The sequence below is a fragment of the Cotesia typhae genome, unplaced genomic scaffold, assembly GCF_013202065.1.
Source record: "Cotesia typhae breed Kobodo isofemale line unplaced genomic scaffold, CoteBio_Ctyphae contig_28, whole genome shotgun sequence".
Taxonomy (NCBI): Eukaryota; Metazoa; Arthropoda; class Insecta; order Hymenoptera; family Braconidae; genus Cotesia; species Cotesia typhae.
In genome coordinates, this window is record NW_027423736.1 from 481,710 (window position 1) to 494,319 (window position 12,610).

Consider the following 12,610-nt stretch of genomic DNA (forward strand, 5'->3'; position numbering starts at 1 on the left):
GAGTGACAATGGTCACCAAACGTAGCCGAGGTCACAGGATAGAAGTAAAAAGTATATAGTTAGAAATATCGACAGACAATGAGGGCTGTCGAAATAATTTTTGAGTGAATAAGTACTTAGGGTACTTGGGAGAGTAGTTCTCGTTGAGCATTGATCAAGTAAGGATCGCATACATCCTGCTGACCCCGGATTCGTTCTCGGTCTTATTCCCAAAACGTCTTTAACTGTTATATCAATCGCAGTAGAATATTTGTAATTAAATTTATTATTTGTACGAGTTAGTGTACGTTATATTTTAAATCAAAGTCTTTATTATATTTGATTATTGTAAAAATAAATAAAGATGGATGATAATGATCCAAAGGACCCTAACGATGCCCGAACCACTCTTCCTCCGACATATAAATATTAGGAAAATTTTCCTTCTGTCTTTTTCTTTTTATTTTATTTTAAATAAATATAAAAAGAAAGAAAAATTTTTTTTATAATGCCTATGCCTTCTCTCCTATACCATAATAATTCAGGTAGTTGTAACGGTAGTATAAGTAATAAATAGAAATAGGATAATTAATAGCTTTAGGTGAAGAGATAAAATTTTTTTTTTTTTTTTTTTTTTTTTTATAAATGTTCAGTACTAATACCGGTACCTTTCCTCAAGCTTGGGTAGGTTTTCTTACAAGTGAAATTATTTAGTGGTCTTGAAAAAGACCGTTATGATTAAGACTGAGTAATAGTCTTGAGATGACTTGTTAGTCACACGCTCTTTAAAAAGAGGTTTGAATAGTAAGCTCTGAGAAGAACTATTTAGATTTTAGCCCTTAAAAGAGCTGTTTTGATAGTACTCAAACGTAGTTGCTGTTGAAACTGACTAAGTATATTAGATATGATCCGAGTTGGCCAAATAAAGACTTTGAGTTGAGGATAGACACGCTTTGCACGCTTGCTATCCGAAACACTGCACTATATATGGTAAGCCTTGCTCGCTTACTGTAGATCTTGAAGTTATCTCTTCTTCTTCTTCTTTTTCGCTCGATGGTTTAAAGTGGACTGTGAGGTAGCTCTCCGAGCTGCCTCTTTTAAACGGTCTGGTGATTTGAGAGGGGATTGAATTGTATGAATGCATTGGCTCGCTAGCTCCGATGGACTGAGTGGGGTTATCGAAGGTAGCGGCCCAATTACAACTTATAAGAATAATTTCCCACTATGACTAGCTCTCTCGTCATGGTCCGTGCGTTTGTTAATACCTGATAAAGATCTTAGCTATGACTGGCTTTCTAGTCATGATCAGTACGATTATTAGACTTAATGAAGACTTTGACTATGGCTAGCTCCTTAGTCATGATTCTTTGGTATTGTTAGTACTTTATGAAGATCTTGACCATGACTAGCTCTCTAGTCATGGTCCGTGTGATTGTTAGTGCCGAATGATGAGTTTGATGGTTTTTTCAACAATAAATAAATAATTAATTAGAACTTAGAAAATAAGTTGGAAAAGAAAAAGGGAAAGAAAAAAAACAAAAGAGTAAAAGCTTATTTTAAAGGAAAAGGAAATTTTATAAGAGTTTATATAGCTCGATCAATGGGTATGTGTGAGTACGTATGCAGCGGCTCTATTATAATTGCCATTAGATGACTCTCCCTGTTCTCTTATTTACTTATATTTATTAAACGTTTGAAATAATCGTTTTGAAAAAAAAGGATTTTAGGATTCAAAAAAAATTTTTGTATGAGTGACGTTACCTCTGAAGTATGAAAAAAAAATTTTTTTTTTTTTTTATATGGAAATTGTTGGGTATATATATTTGATAATTTGACATAACAGTAATATTAATAGATAATAATATGATTATATATAATAATTGGTTAAATATGTGATATGAATTTAAATTGTGTATAATTGGATTCTTTATATAAGTTTTATATAGATTACGTATAGAATGTAATTAACTAGTTAAATTATTTGATAATATATAGTAAAAAAATTTCTGTATGATATAGATAGTAAAATGGAAGAATGATTTTTTTTTTTTGGAATTTATAGAAATAAAAAAATTTTGAAAGGAAAGTTTTCTTATTAAGATTTTGCGCTGTTTCCACTCGTCCCCTCAAGGCCGGAGATAATTTTATCTTCGGTCTTGTCAGTCTTACTGTCGCAAAAATTTTGCAGATTAAAAAAAATTTTTTTTTTTTGTTTATAATAATTTTTTTTTTTTTTAATTAAATGAAAATTTATCTTGCATTTTACTATCCCTTTTATTATTAACAATTCTTTAGTGTTGATCGTATCTTCTACGATGTTGATGTTTGGTTTTGTCTAGATCGGTGATTTGTAGTCTCTTAGTCGGAATGTTTTCGACTTCTTTGGTTTCTCGATGATCTCGGGCGCTTCTTCAGTCGTTATTTGCTTACCCGGTGAGCTTCCATATTCGTTGGTTTCAGATTTCTCTGGGAGTGCTTCGTTGACTTTCGACGGTGATGGCGTTTTTTCTTTGACTGGTTTTAGTTCTATAACGACTGGCTTTTCGATTATTTTGTTGTTCTGCCGCGGTTTTTGTAGGCATCGACGAATGAGTTTTTGGATGGCGAACCCGCTTATATTGATCGATAAAATTCCGATTGTTGATACCGATGCGATGGTTATTTTCTTATTTATTTCGTCTTTTTGGTGGTCTAGTGCTATTAATGACATTTTTTCTTCATTTTCTTCTAGCCCTTGACCCATAGGTTCGAATTTGTCGATGATTGTAGCTGGATTTGAAAGTTTTGTTAGTAGATTGGGATTTTCGTTGTTATATATGATACTCGAGTTTAACGTTTCGAGAGATAGATTGAAACTTGGTGCGATTATTTCTATGTTTATTGAATCTCTAGCTGTTCCTCGGACTTTATATTGGTTGCAGTTTGCTTGGCATCCTTGTTGTAGGTGTATTAGTCCGGTTCCGTTGATTATGGTGTTTCCGGCAGTCAGTTCTGGGCATTTCCATTGGATGTTTTCTTCTTTACACGTTGAGTATGCCCACGTGTTTTTCTCGTTCATTTTTATCCAAGTTAGTTTACATTTTTCGATTATTCTTACGTTGCACTCTCTGAGATTTTCTATCTTTGGATTCATGAGTAATTTCATTTCACAATCTACTTCTTTTTCTAGTTTCGTTATTTTCGTTGGGATGTCGGTTGGGCAGGCCATATCTGGTCCAATGGGTTTGCAGTTGTCCACGTAATCTTGTTCAGCGAGGAAGTATTCTTCGAATGCAGGTTCCGTCATTAGATATTTTGACGTAGGCTGAATTGTCAATGTTGATAATTGATCTCCGAATTTCTCGGCCTTGGGAAGTGATTTTAGTTCGTATGCTAGCTACGGCGTCTGGTCGAAGAGTGGTACGGTTATTATTATCAGGAAGTGACCGTTCGATTTTCCTGTTTCTATTTTCGACACTTTCGCCAGCGTGCTGATGTCCATGTGGTCCAGAGGTTGTGGCGGATTTAAGGTTGGATGTTTTTTTATCATATCCGCGGTGGCTTGGTTTAGTTGTTTGGCTGACACCGTTAAATAGGTCAGTTTTCCCCATTCTGCTTCTTCTATGGCTTTTTCTGCATTATTAAGAGTTCTCAGGTGGTTAGTCATCCGGTGAATATTTTCGTCGCCTATCATTGAGAATAGTTGGATTCTTTGTAGGTCGGTTATTTGTTTATTTGTTGATTGTTGCAGAGATGCAGAGGTTCTGGCTAATTCTTTGATTCGGTTGGTTATATTTGTTTCGTGTTTGAGGATTTCGTTGATTTCGCTCTTAATGATGTGGGTGTTATTTTGCGATAAGTGTACAAGTTCTCTGTTGTCTTGATATAACTTGTCTAGCTCGTTGGAGATATGTTCCTTGTCGCTGTAGTCCATGGTCCCGAATAATTTTCGTGCAATTGAGCCTACGAAGCCGAACCACGGTGCTCTTTTTGTGCGATTCTGTGGATGTAATTCTTCAAGTTGAGGATCTTCGAGGAATTGCCTTAGCCGGTGTTTTGCTTGTTCTATTTCAGCATAAATTTCTCGGTGTGTGTTGGTTCTTAGGTACGACATACAGGAAGAATGATTGAATTTTTTAGAACATATCCCATAAGCTTCCCATATATTTTGATTTAAGTAGGGGTAAAGAGTTACTAGGTTTTTGATGTTTATTGAACTGATGATTTGCAATTCTCCTCTGATGAGGTGGATTCTCTTGAATGGGTCATATAGTAGGCCCGTATTCGCTTCCATTGGTTTTATTTTCACCTCGTCAGCTCCCCATGCCAGGTATCTGATTCCCAGGAGAAGTGGTGCAGCGATCATGATATTTTTTTTTTGTAGATTTCTGCGTCTATATAGGTGTATATTTACTGAAACAAACAATCTAAGTTCTGTTTAGTCGAAATTTTCGCGGCTGGCTATTTTAGCCTTATTCGGGTGGATTAATTTCCGTTTTCCGTTTTCTTTTTCTATTATTAAATTTCCCATTTCGTTTATTTCAACTATTTTGTATGGGCCGGTATAATAATTATCTAATTTATTTTTCCTAGGTTCTTTTAACGTATATACAAGGTCTCCTACGTTAAATTTTGCCGGGTGTATATGTTTATCGAATCGAATTTTTGACTCATGTTTAGCTTTCGTTAGATTTTCTGCGGATATTCGTTGAATTTCGGAAATTCGGCTGATTAGGTCTGCTAAATAATCATTATATGATTCGATTTTACTGAAATCCGGAAATTGAGTCGGACTGCGGGCTTTTCTCCCGTACAAAATTTCGTATGGCGTGAATTTCGTAGCCGTGTGTACGGTAGTATTATAGTTAAGCATTGCCATTGGGATGTATCGATCCCAATTCCTGAATTTATCTACGTATGCTCGGAGGTAGTCGACTAAAGGCTGGTGAGATCGCTCCAAGGCTCCGTTCGATTGAGGATAGTAAGAGGAAGTTGTTATTCGTTGGATTTTCAGTGCTTTGGCTAGTTGTTGTATTAATTTGTTCGTGAATGAGGTGCCCTTATCTGATAGAATTACGCGAGGGTATCCATAAAGGGCGACATAATGGTTTAATAGGGCATCTGCGACGGTTACTGCTCTGATATCAGGGAGAGTAACTGCTGCAGCTGCTTTGGAAAAATTGTCTTGAATTGTTAAGATGTGTATGTTACCGTCAGGGGTCATGGGCAGAGGACCTACCGTATCTATACTAATTTTCTCGAAAGGTTCAAAGGGTGTGTCGGTAATGGACATAGGTTGTTTGGTCTTTATTCGCGTGAGTTTATTTTTCTGACAGATTTCGCAAGCTCGAATGTAATTATAGATGTTGTCCTTCATTCCTGGCTAGTAATATCTTTCGCGAATGCGCCAATAAGTTTTTACTACGCCTTTGTGGTCCCCTATTAAACTGTTATGATTTTCTTCGATTATTTTTCTTCGTAGGGATTCGTCTGGCACCTCAATGTTCCCTTCGCACAAGGTAATTGTTAGTGGGCAGTCTCTTAATTCGTGGGATAAGTAAGCTTTGATGTTAAGGTCATCGAACTCATCTCCTTGTTTTGCACAGCGAAGTGAGTGAATGTCGTGTTTGTGCATCGACTGTCGAAGATTTCTCAATCCTTCGATCAGGTCGATTGGATCTAGTTTTTCGAAATGTTTTGTCTTGATAAATACCGTGAAGATTTTACAACGACCTAATTTGGTGACAAATGCATCCCCTTTTGTAGGTTTTGAGGCATGAAGATCGTCAGCATTTATAAATTTTAAGTCGCGGAGCAGCTTAGCTATAGGTTTTATTATTTCGCAGTCGGCTGCTAAAAAATGTAATAAATGGTCTCGGGCATAAGTGAGCCCATCTCGGCTGGTTGCGAATTTTATTTTTATTTCGGGACCCTGTTCGGGTATACTTTCGTCTGAACTAGAGAGTGAAGATATTTTTGGTCGATTACGTCGTTCGGCAAAAATGTTTTCAGCTTCTTCGAAAGTTGGAGGGTCATAAGCGACGAAGGGTGGTCCAAATCGGTGGTTCCCTACATCATCCCCCACTGTTGTATTCCCGCATGTTGTTGACTTATTTTGGGTTTTATCTGAATCGTGGGATTTTTCTGGATTATTATTATCTGGTGGATTGTTTGATTTAATCTCGTTTGGTAAATTTTCTTTTGGTTTTACCTGTTCCGGTTCGATAACGGTGTTATTCGCGTCGGACGGTTCGGTTTCGATTATTTCCTGTATTTTCTTCCCATTTTCGTCGACGATTTAGCGGCTCGCGTGGTCATAACGGATACCCATGGCCGCTATTTCATCGGGGATGTGAACTCTTCCGAAGATTGGGGTTCGAGGTTCTGGACCGTCTCTTAAATATCCAGTGAATCGGAATTTAATTAAGTTTTGTGGTGTTAGAGAATTTTTATTCATTTGTTTTTCCTTTTTGTCGTGAATGTTGACGACGTTTCTGATGTTAGCAATTTCTGCTGAGGTTGCAGTCTCCGGTTCTGTGATGACGGGGTGTTCCATTTCGCTGGGATTTTCGCTTCTTCCCGTATCTTCTGGGCTGATGTCGCTGCTTGATTGTGCTTCAAGGTCATCGATGTTGTCTCTAAGAAACTCGTCGACATTAGTTTCGGTTGCGGTGTCATCTACGGAATCTTCTTCGCTTCGCCAGAGTGGAGGCATTTTACTTAACGATTGGCGGATATTTTTCGCCGTTTCAGAGCTGGTTCTCTTCATTTTTGCTAGTTCTTGGGGGGTGTAATTAAATATTGCTTCTTCTAGAAGCATTTTTTCTAGAGCTTTTTCTTTGTAAGCGTTTTTCGATGGGGATCGTCTTTTAATGATTTCGTCGAACATTTTTATTAGCTCGATGGTTTTTCGTCTTTGTCTTGGTAGGATGATGTTTTCTCTATTCTTTTCTACTTCTTCGTCCTTCTCCTCTTCATCGTCCCCCTCTTATCCTATATCTGGTTGGTTAATCGTGGAAGGTCCGGGCGTTGAGACTGGCAAGAAAACATCATCGTCCCCCTGTTCTTCGTTTGCTGTTGATTTCTGCGACTCGGGATCTTCTATGGTTAAATCAAGGTTACTATCTTCAAGGTAATTTATTTTGGGTGGGACTCGTGTTTTTCCCATTTCCCTTTTTCTGAGACGAGAGGCGATTGTTTCTCTGATTTCGGGGGCGCTGCTGATTCTTGGTCTATTTTTTGATCCGAGAGGGCGACCAGGGCGCTTGATCGATTGAATCGCTTCTTCATCTGAGAGTATTTTGTGTGATTTTTTAATCGTAGTATTATGCGTGATGGGCAGTGTTAAGTAGTCATTTTCGGTAATATTATTTGATTCGTTTTCTAAGGGCTCGGGACGACCTTCGGGGTTGTATGAGAGTCCTTCAGCGTATTGTTCGGTGATTTTGTGACGAACTATGACATTAAATTTGTATCTGCTTCATTCAGACCGCCATTTAGCTTGCCTTTCGGTGACAGTCGTGCTGTCCCTTAGCCAGGTGACACAAGGGCTACTGGTTATTAAAGTAAAATGTTTTTGGAGATAAGGTCGAAATTGTTGAATGGCGTAAACTACTGCAAGGCATTGTTTTTCAATGTCAGTGTATCGGGTTTCGGTGTCGTGAAAGACGCGTGAGACACATGACACTATTTTCTTTCCATCTCTTTCTAGGTCGTCGTCCCTTTCTGTCGTCTGCTGACTGAGAATTCCGGATATTCCTGAGTCTGACGCGCTGACAACTAGGATGAAGGGTTTATTAAAATTTGGGTATTTAAGGAATGAGTCTTCGCAGAGGGCATTTTTGATATCGTCAAATGCCTTTTGCGCTTCCTCGGTCCATGTGAAGGGCTTAGTTTTTCGCGTAAGATCTGTTATAGGTTTAGCCCTTTCAGCGAAATTTTGTATGAATCTTCGGTAATAATTTGCGAGTCCCATAAATTTCCTGGCTTCCGTATGATTTCTAGGTCTCGAGGCATTTTTAAGTGATGAAATCTTTTTCGGCTCTGGTTTTACGCCTTCTTTCGTTATTATGTGGCCTAGATAATCTACTTCCGGACAGAGAAATTTACATTTTTCAGGTTGGAGGGTGAGACCAGCTTCTCTCAGTCTGTTGAATAGTCTTTGAACTCTCACTACATGTTCTTGTAGGGTTTTACCATAGCTGACTAAATCATCGATATAAATAAATAATTCTGTCCCTTTTAATCCGCTTAAAGTGGAATCCATCATTCGTTGGAAGATAGATGGAGCGCATTCTAGTCCAAAAGACATGCAACAATATTCCCAGTGCCCATCTGGGGTAGAGAATGCAGTTTTTGGTGCGTTTGCGGGGTGCATTGGGATCTGGTGGAAACCCATGGCGAGATCAAAGACGCTGAAGAAATTAGTGTCGCTTAATTGGTCTAAAATATCGATAATTAGGGGTAAAGGATAGGCATCCCCTCTAATGATTTTATTTAGTTGCCTAAAGTCAATAACCATTCTATATTTTTTTATAGAGGGGTCATTTGATTTTTCTGGTACAATCAACAAGGGTGAGTTGTACGGAGAGTTAGATTTTCTGATTATTTCTTGTTTTTCAAGATTTTCGACCTGCATGGCGATTTCTTCCCGATGTTCTGGGGGAAATCGATATTGTTTTATTCTCACCGGTTCATTGGTGGTGGTTTCTATCCTGCAGGTGAAATTCTTCGAACGACCTAATTTATCTCCGGGGAGATGAAAGACGTCGTGATTATTTTTAATGAGATTCTGAACTTGTTCTTTTTCTTCCTGATTGAGGTGATCTACAGGTATTTTCTGGAGTAAGATCTTTATACGTTCTTGTTTGTCTGTTGTACGGTTGGAGTTTTCTATAGAAGGGGTGTCGGATTCGTCCCCCTCTGAACTAGGATTATCGAATTCAAACTCTTCGAGTGTTTGAGGTCCTATATCTGTATCTACCGGGTTTGAATTGAGGTTAATGACCATACACATGGCATACCCGTCATCTACCTTGACAACAGCCTCTCCTCCGAGTACCCCTTTCGGAAGGTTCATTCGGGGGAAGAATCCCTCAGCTTTTTCGAACTCTTGGATTGGTACTGATACTGATACTCTCATCCGAGGTGGCAAGGTGTAGCTGGAAGAAGGCTTTGTTTCGAGGCTAAAGGGTGTCGGTTTCGAGGGGCAGGATAATAAAACTAGGGTTTGATTATCATAAGAAATTTCCGCTTTTTCAGCTTCGAAAAAGTTGTTTCCCAAAATTCCCACTCCAGGGAATGGTAAATCTTCTAAACAAACTTGGAATTCTACGTCAATATTGAGGATTTTTAATGTGGTTGTTCCTAAAGTTTCGAACGTGCTATCGCTGAGTCCTCGAAATCTCCTAGCTTTTTCGGTGTCGATAATTACTTCGGGTTTTAAAGCGGATGCATTGATGAGGCATACATCCCCCCCGATATCTATGAGGAAGCGCTGATAATTGCCTAGGAGTGAGTTACACGACACATATATTTTTGGCCCAGTTCCTAGAGCGAGGACTTTTTGCTCTGGGAACTTTCTTGGGTTAATTATAGGGATGGGTTGTATTGGTTTATTTTTCATTACTAAGGTGTTCCAGTAAAACGAGATGGTTACGCGTTCTTGAATAAAGAATTCATTTCCGAGGATGGCCTTATAACCTCCGGGTGGTTCCGGTACGAGATGAAAAGTCATTTTTGTTCCGAATATTTTTAAGTTTATTGAACCGGTTATGGGCATTGAGCTAGTAGCGATGCCTCCTACTACTCCTGTATTTTCGATGTTGCAGAGGACCTCGTCGCATAGTTCTTCGATACAGAGCAGGTTGAGGTCGGAGCCGGTGTCCAGGAGTGCGTTAACCCTTCCACTACGAAATGCTGGGCTTCGTATGTGAACCGTGGGGCCTTTTCCGGTCGTTAGACAGTTTGGTTTGTCCTTCCCTGGGCTCGTAATTCTCCTGCCGTCATCAATGGCGGGTTCTGCTGTACTGATAGTGGTTTTACATTGTTCGGATCGGGTTATTGTTCCAATCTCGGTTGAGTTATCGTTTCGTTCGTTTCCGGATGGTGTTCTAGGTCCGGCCTCTGGGAGTTTTGGAGGATTGGTAGGGGGTATTGATTTTGGAAGCCCCGATATGGACCCTTTTGGTACTGTTGATAATAGTTGGGGTTCCTCGAAGGTGTAATCGGAGACGGGACGGGCATACTCGCCATTGCCTCCTGTTGACGAGCGCCCATCCCGTTTAAAGGGTCGTAGGCGTCTCGTCGTTCTCCCTTTGGGCAAAAAGGACAATTACAGACTATCGAAGTGTCCTTTTTGTGCCGTTATCTAGCTTCGTCGGAATCTTCGTCGTCTTCGAAGCGAACCGCTCTCTTAGTGGGACCGTTTACACCAGGATGATAACGATTTTGGTTAAAATTTTGAAAAGTTCTAGGTTGATAATAATTTTGATTTCTCGGTGTATATTGTGGGTTTCGTTCGGTTCCGAACGCGAAAGTGGAGCCTAAAATCTGCTGTTCCCTCTGATAATTCGGACCGTAGTAATTCTCTTCATAAGTGTCAGGATATGGGTCTTCATAGTAGTCCGTCGGATGTACTAGTCTATGAGTGAATGTCTCTGGGACTTGTCTGTATTCGTGGTATGATAAAGTGCGAGGCAATTCGCGATAATTACCTCGGTCGTCATAGTCACGAGATGATCTCGGCATCTGTGGATAGTGTCTGTTACCGTCTTGTCCGGTTCATCTGTGAAATTCTACGGAGGGTGGTAGAGATTCGCCTGGTATGACTCCGTCGTCTCTCATTGCGCGTCTACGGTCTGGTCTTCTGTACGCGTCATTTTCGATGGCCTTGTACATGTCATCTAAGGTTTCGGCTCTTCTCATTTTACATAGGCATCGTAAAAAGTATGGTAAATATTCATAGAAAGTAGTGGCCGCTGTCTTTTCGAAAGTTCGTTTTACTACGGCCCTATCATCTTCGGGAGCATTAAGTTCGATACGCCGGACCATTTCGCTTAACCGAAAATAGAAATCTTCGATGTTTTCAGATTCTTTTGGGGCCGCAGCAGCTAGATTTTTCTGCCACGTGGTGTATGGGTCACCTCTTTTTAATTTTCTCCCTATGATTAGTAAAATATCTTCAACGGAAGCTAGTTCTGCATGTTCTATTAATTTTTGGCTCGTCCATATAATTTTTGTGCTACACGGCGAGCGAAAAAGCCCTGGTTATCAGCTGGAATGCTGGGTAACCAGTTTCTTACTATTCCGTCAAATAATTCGAAATCTTTTAATGCGGTTGAACTCTCTCCGTTAAAATACGGGAGCGCATCATGTAATTCTTTAGCGAGGGTTTGAATTTGGGTATTGAGGTTTTCCTCGGTTATAGAGGTGTCAACGCGGCAGGTTCTTCTTTCCATGGCTCCAAACGGGAAATCGTTAGAGCAAGGCGCGAAAAACGTTCCGGATTCGTCCTCGAATGGTTCCACGATTATTGTATGATTAAACCTGTCTAAATTTAGCTATTCTGTATAAGAGATGTATTTAAGGAAGGGTTACAAGGGAGGTTTTTGTTCAGGAGAAAAAAAAAGGAAAAAAAAAATTTCGATTTTATTTAATTTAAATCGCGATGTATTTTTATTCGGTCACTAGGTAAGTAGGTCAACAGCTGTAGAGTACAATGACACGAAAGAAAAATTAGTTATCGCGGTGTATGGTTACCGAGTGACGAGTACGGTAGTGTAAGCAAGGAAGAGTTGATAGTTGAATTTGTAGTAAACAATTTTACGGTTGAAATATGAGACGAATTAAATGCCTTTAATTAAGCCACAAGAATTTTAACTGATTTAAATAAGTAAGTCACCTGTTCGACTGACTTTTCAAGGTTAGATTTAATTTTGCTTAGTTAAGAAGGTCAAGCAAGAGTTTAAAGGAGGTTAATATGTGTAATTCGGAAAGGTATTAAAGGTAGAGAGGATAAGGTTTAGGTTTTCGGCTAAATCTATTTGCAATGGGGATTTAGAGTTGGTCGCGTAGATGGGTTTAGATGAGCTTTGATAGGGTTTTGGGTTTGTCGAAATTTTAGTATTTTTTCGTAAATTTCCGGGATTGCTTTAACGAAGTAAATTATCGAATCGATGATGGTTTTCTAGAATTTTCGGACCGCTAGCCTTATTGTTGACTACCTTTTTCGCGGGTTCCGTATCTTCCTTCCGATATTTAGTTTCAATAAGAGGGCGGTGGTATACTCTGCCGTTAATGAAATCTGAATGTATCTTTTTCAGATGGTATCGATAGCCCGACCGTCTACTCTTTCCCATCGACTTTTTTGTATTTCGAGAGAAATTTTATCTCAGTTTTAATCCGAAATAGTAGATTTATTTTTGAAAATTTTGAATCGCGAGATTATGATTCGGTCGTTCGACGATAAGGGATTATAATTTTCTTATATTTAATGTGAGTTAGTACTACAAGTATTCAGATATTAAAATTTGTTTTATGCCCTTGTGAGTGTGTGGTCTAGAGAAGGTGCTAAATTTAAAGCACCCTTCCCAAGAGTTTTGTGAGAGCTTCTTTCGTAAAAGAAAGTGCTAATTAAAGCACCTTTCTAGTA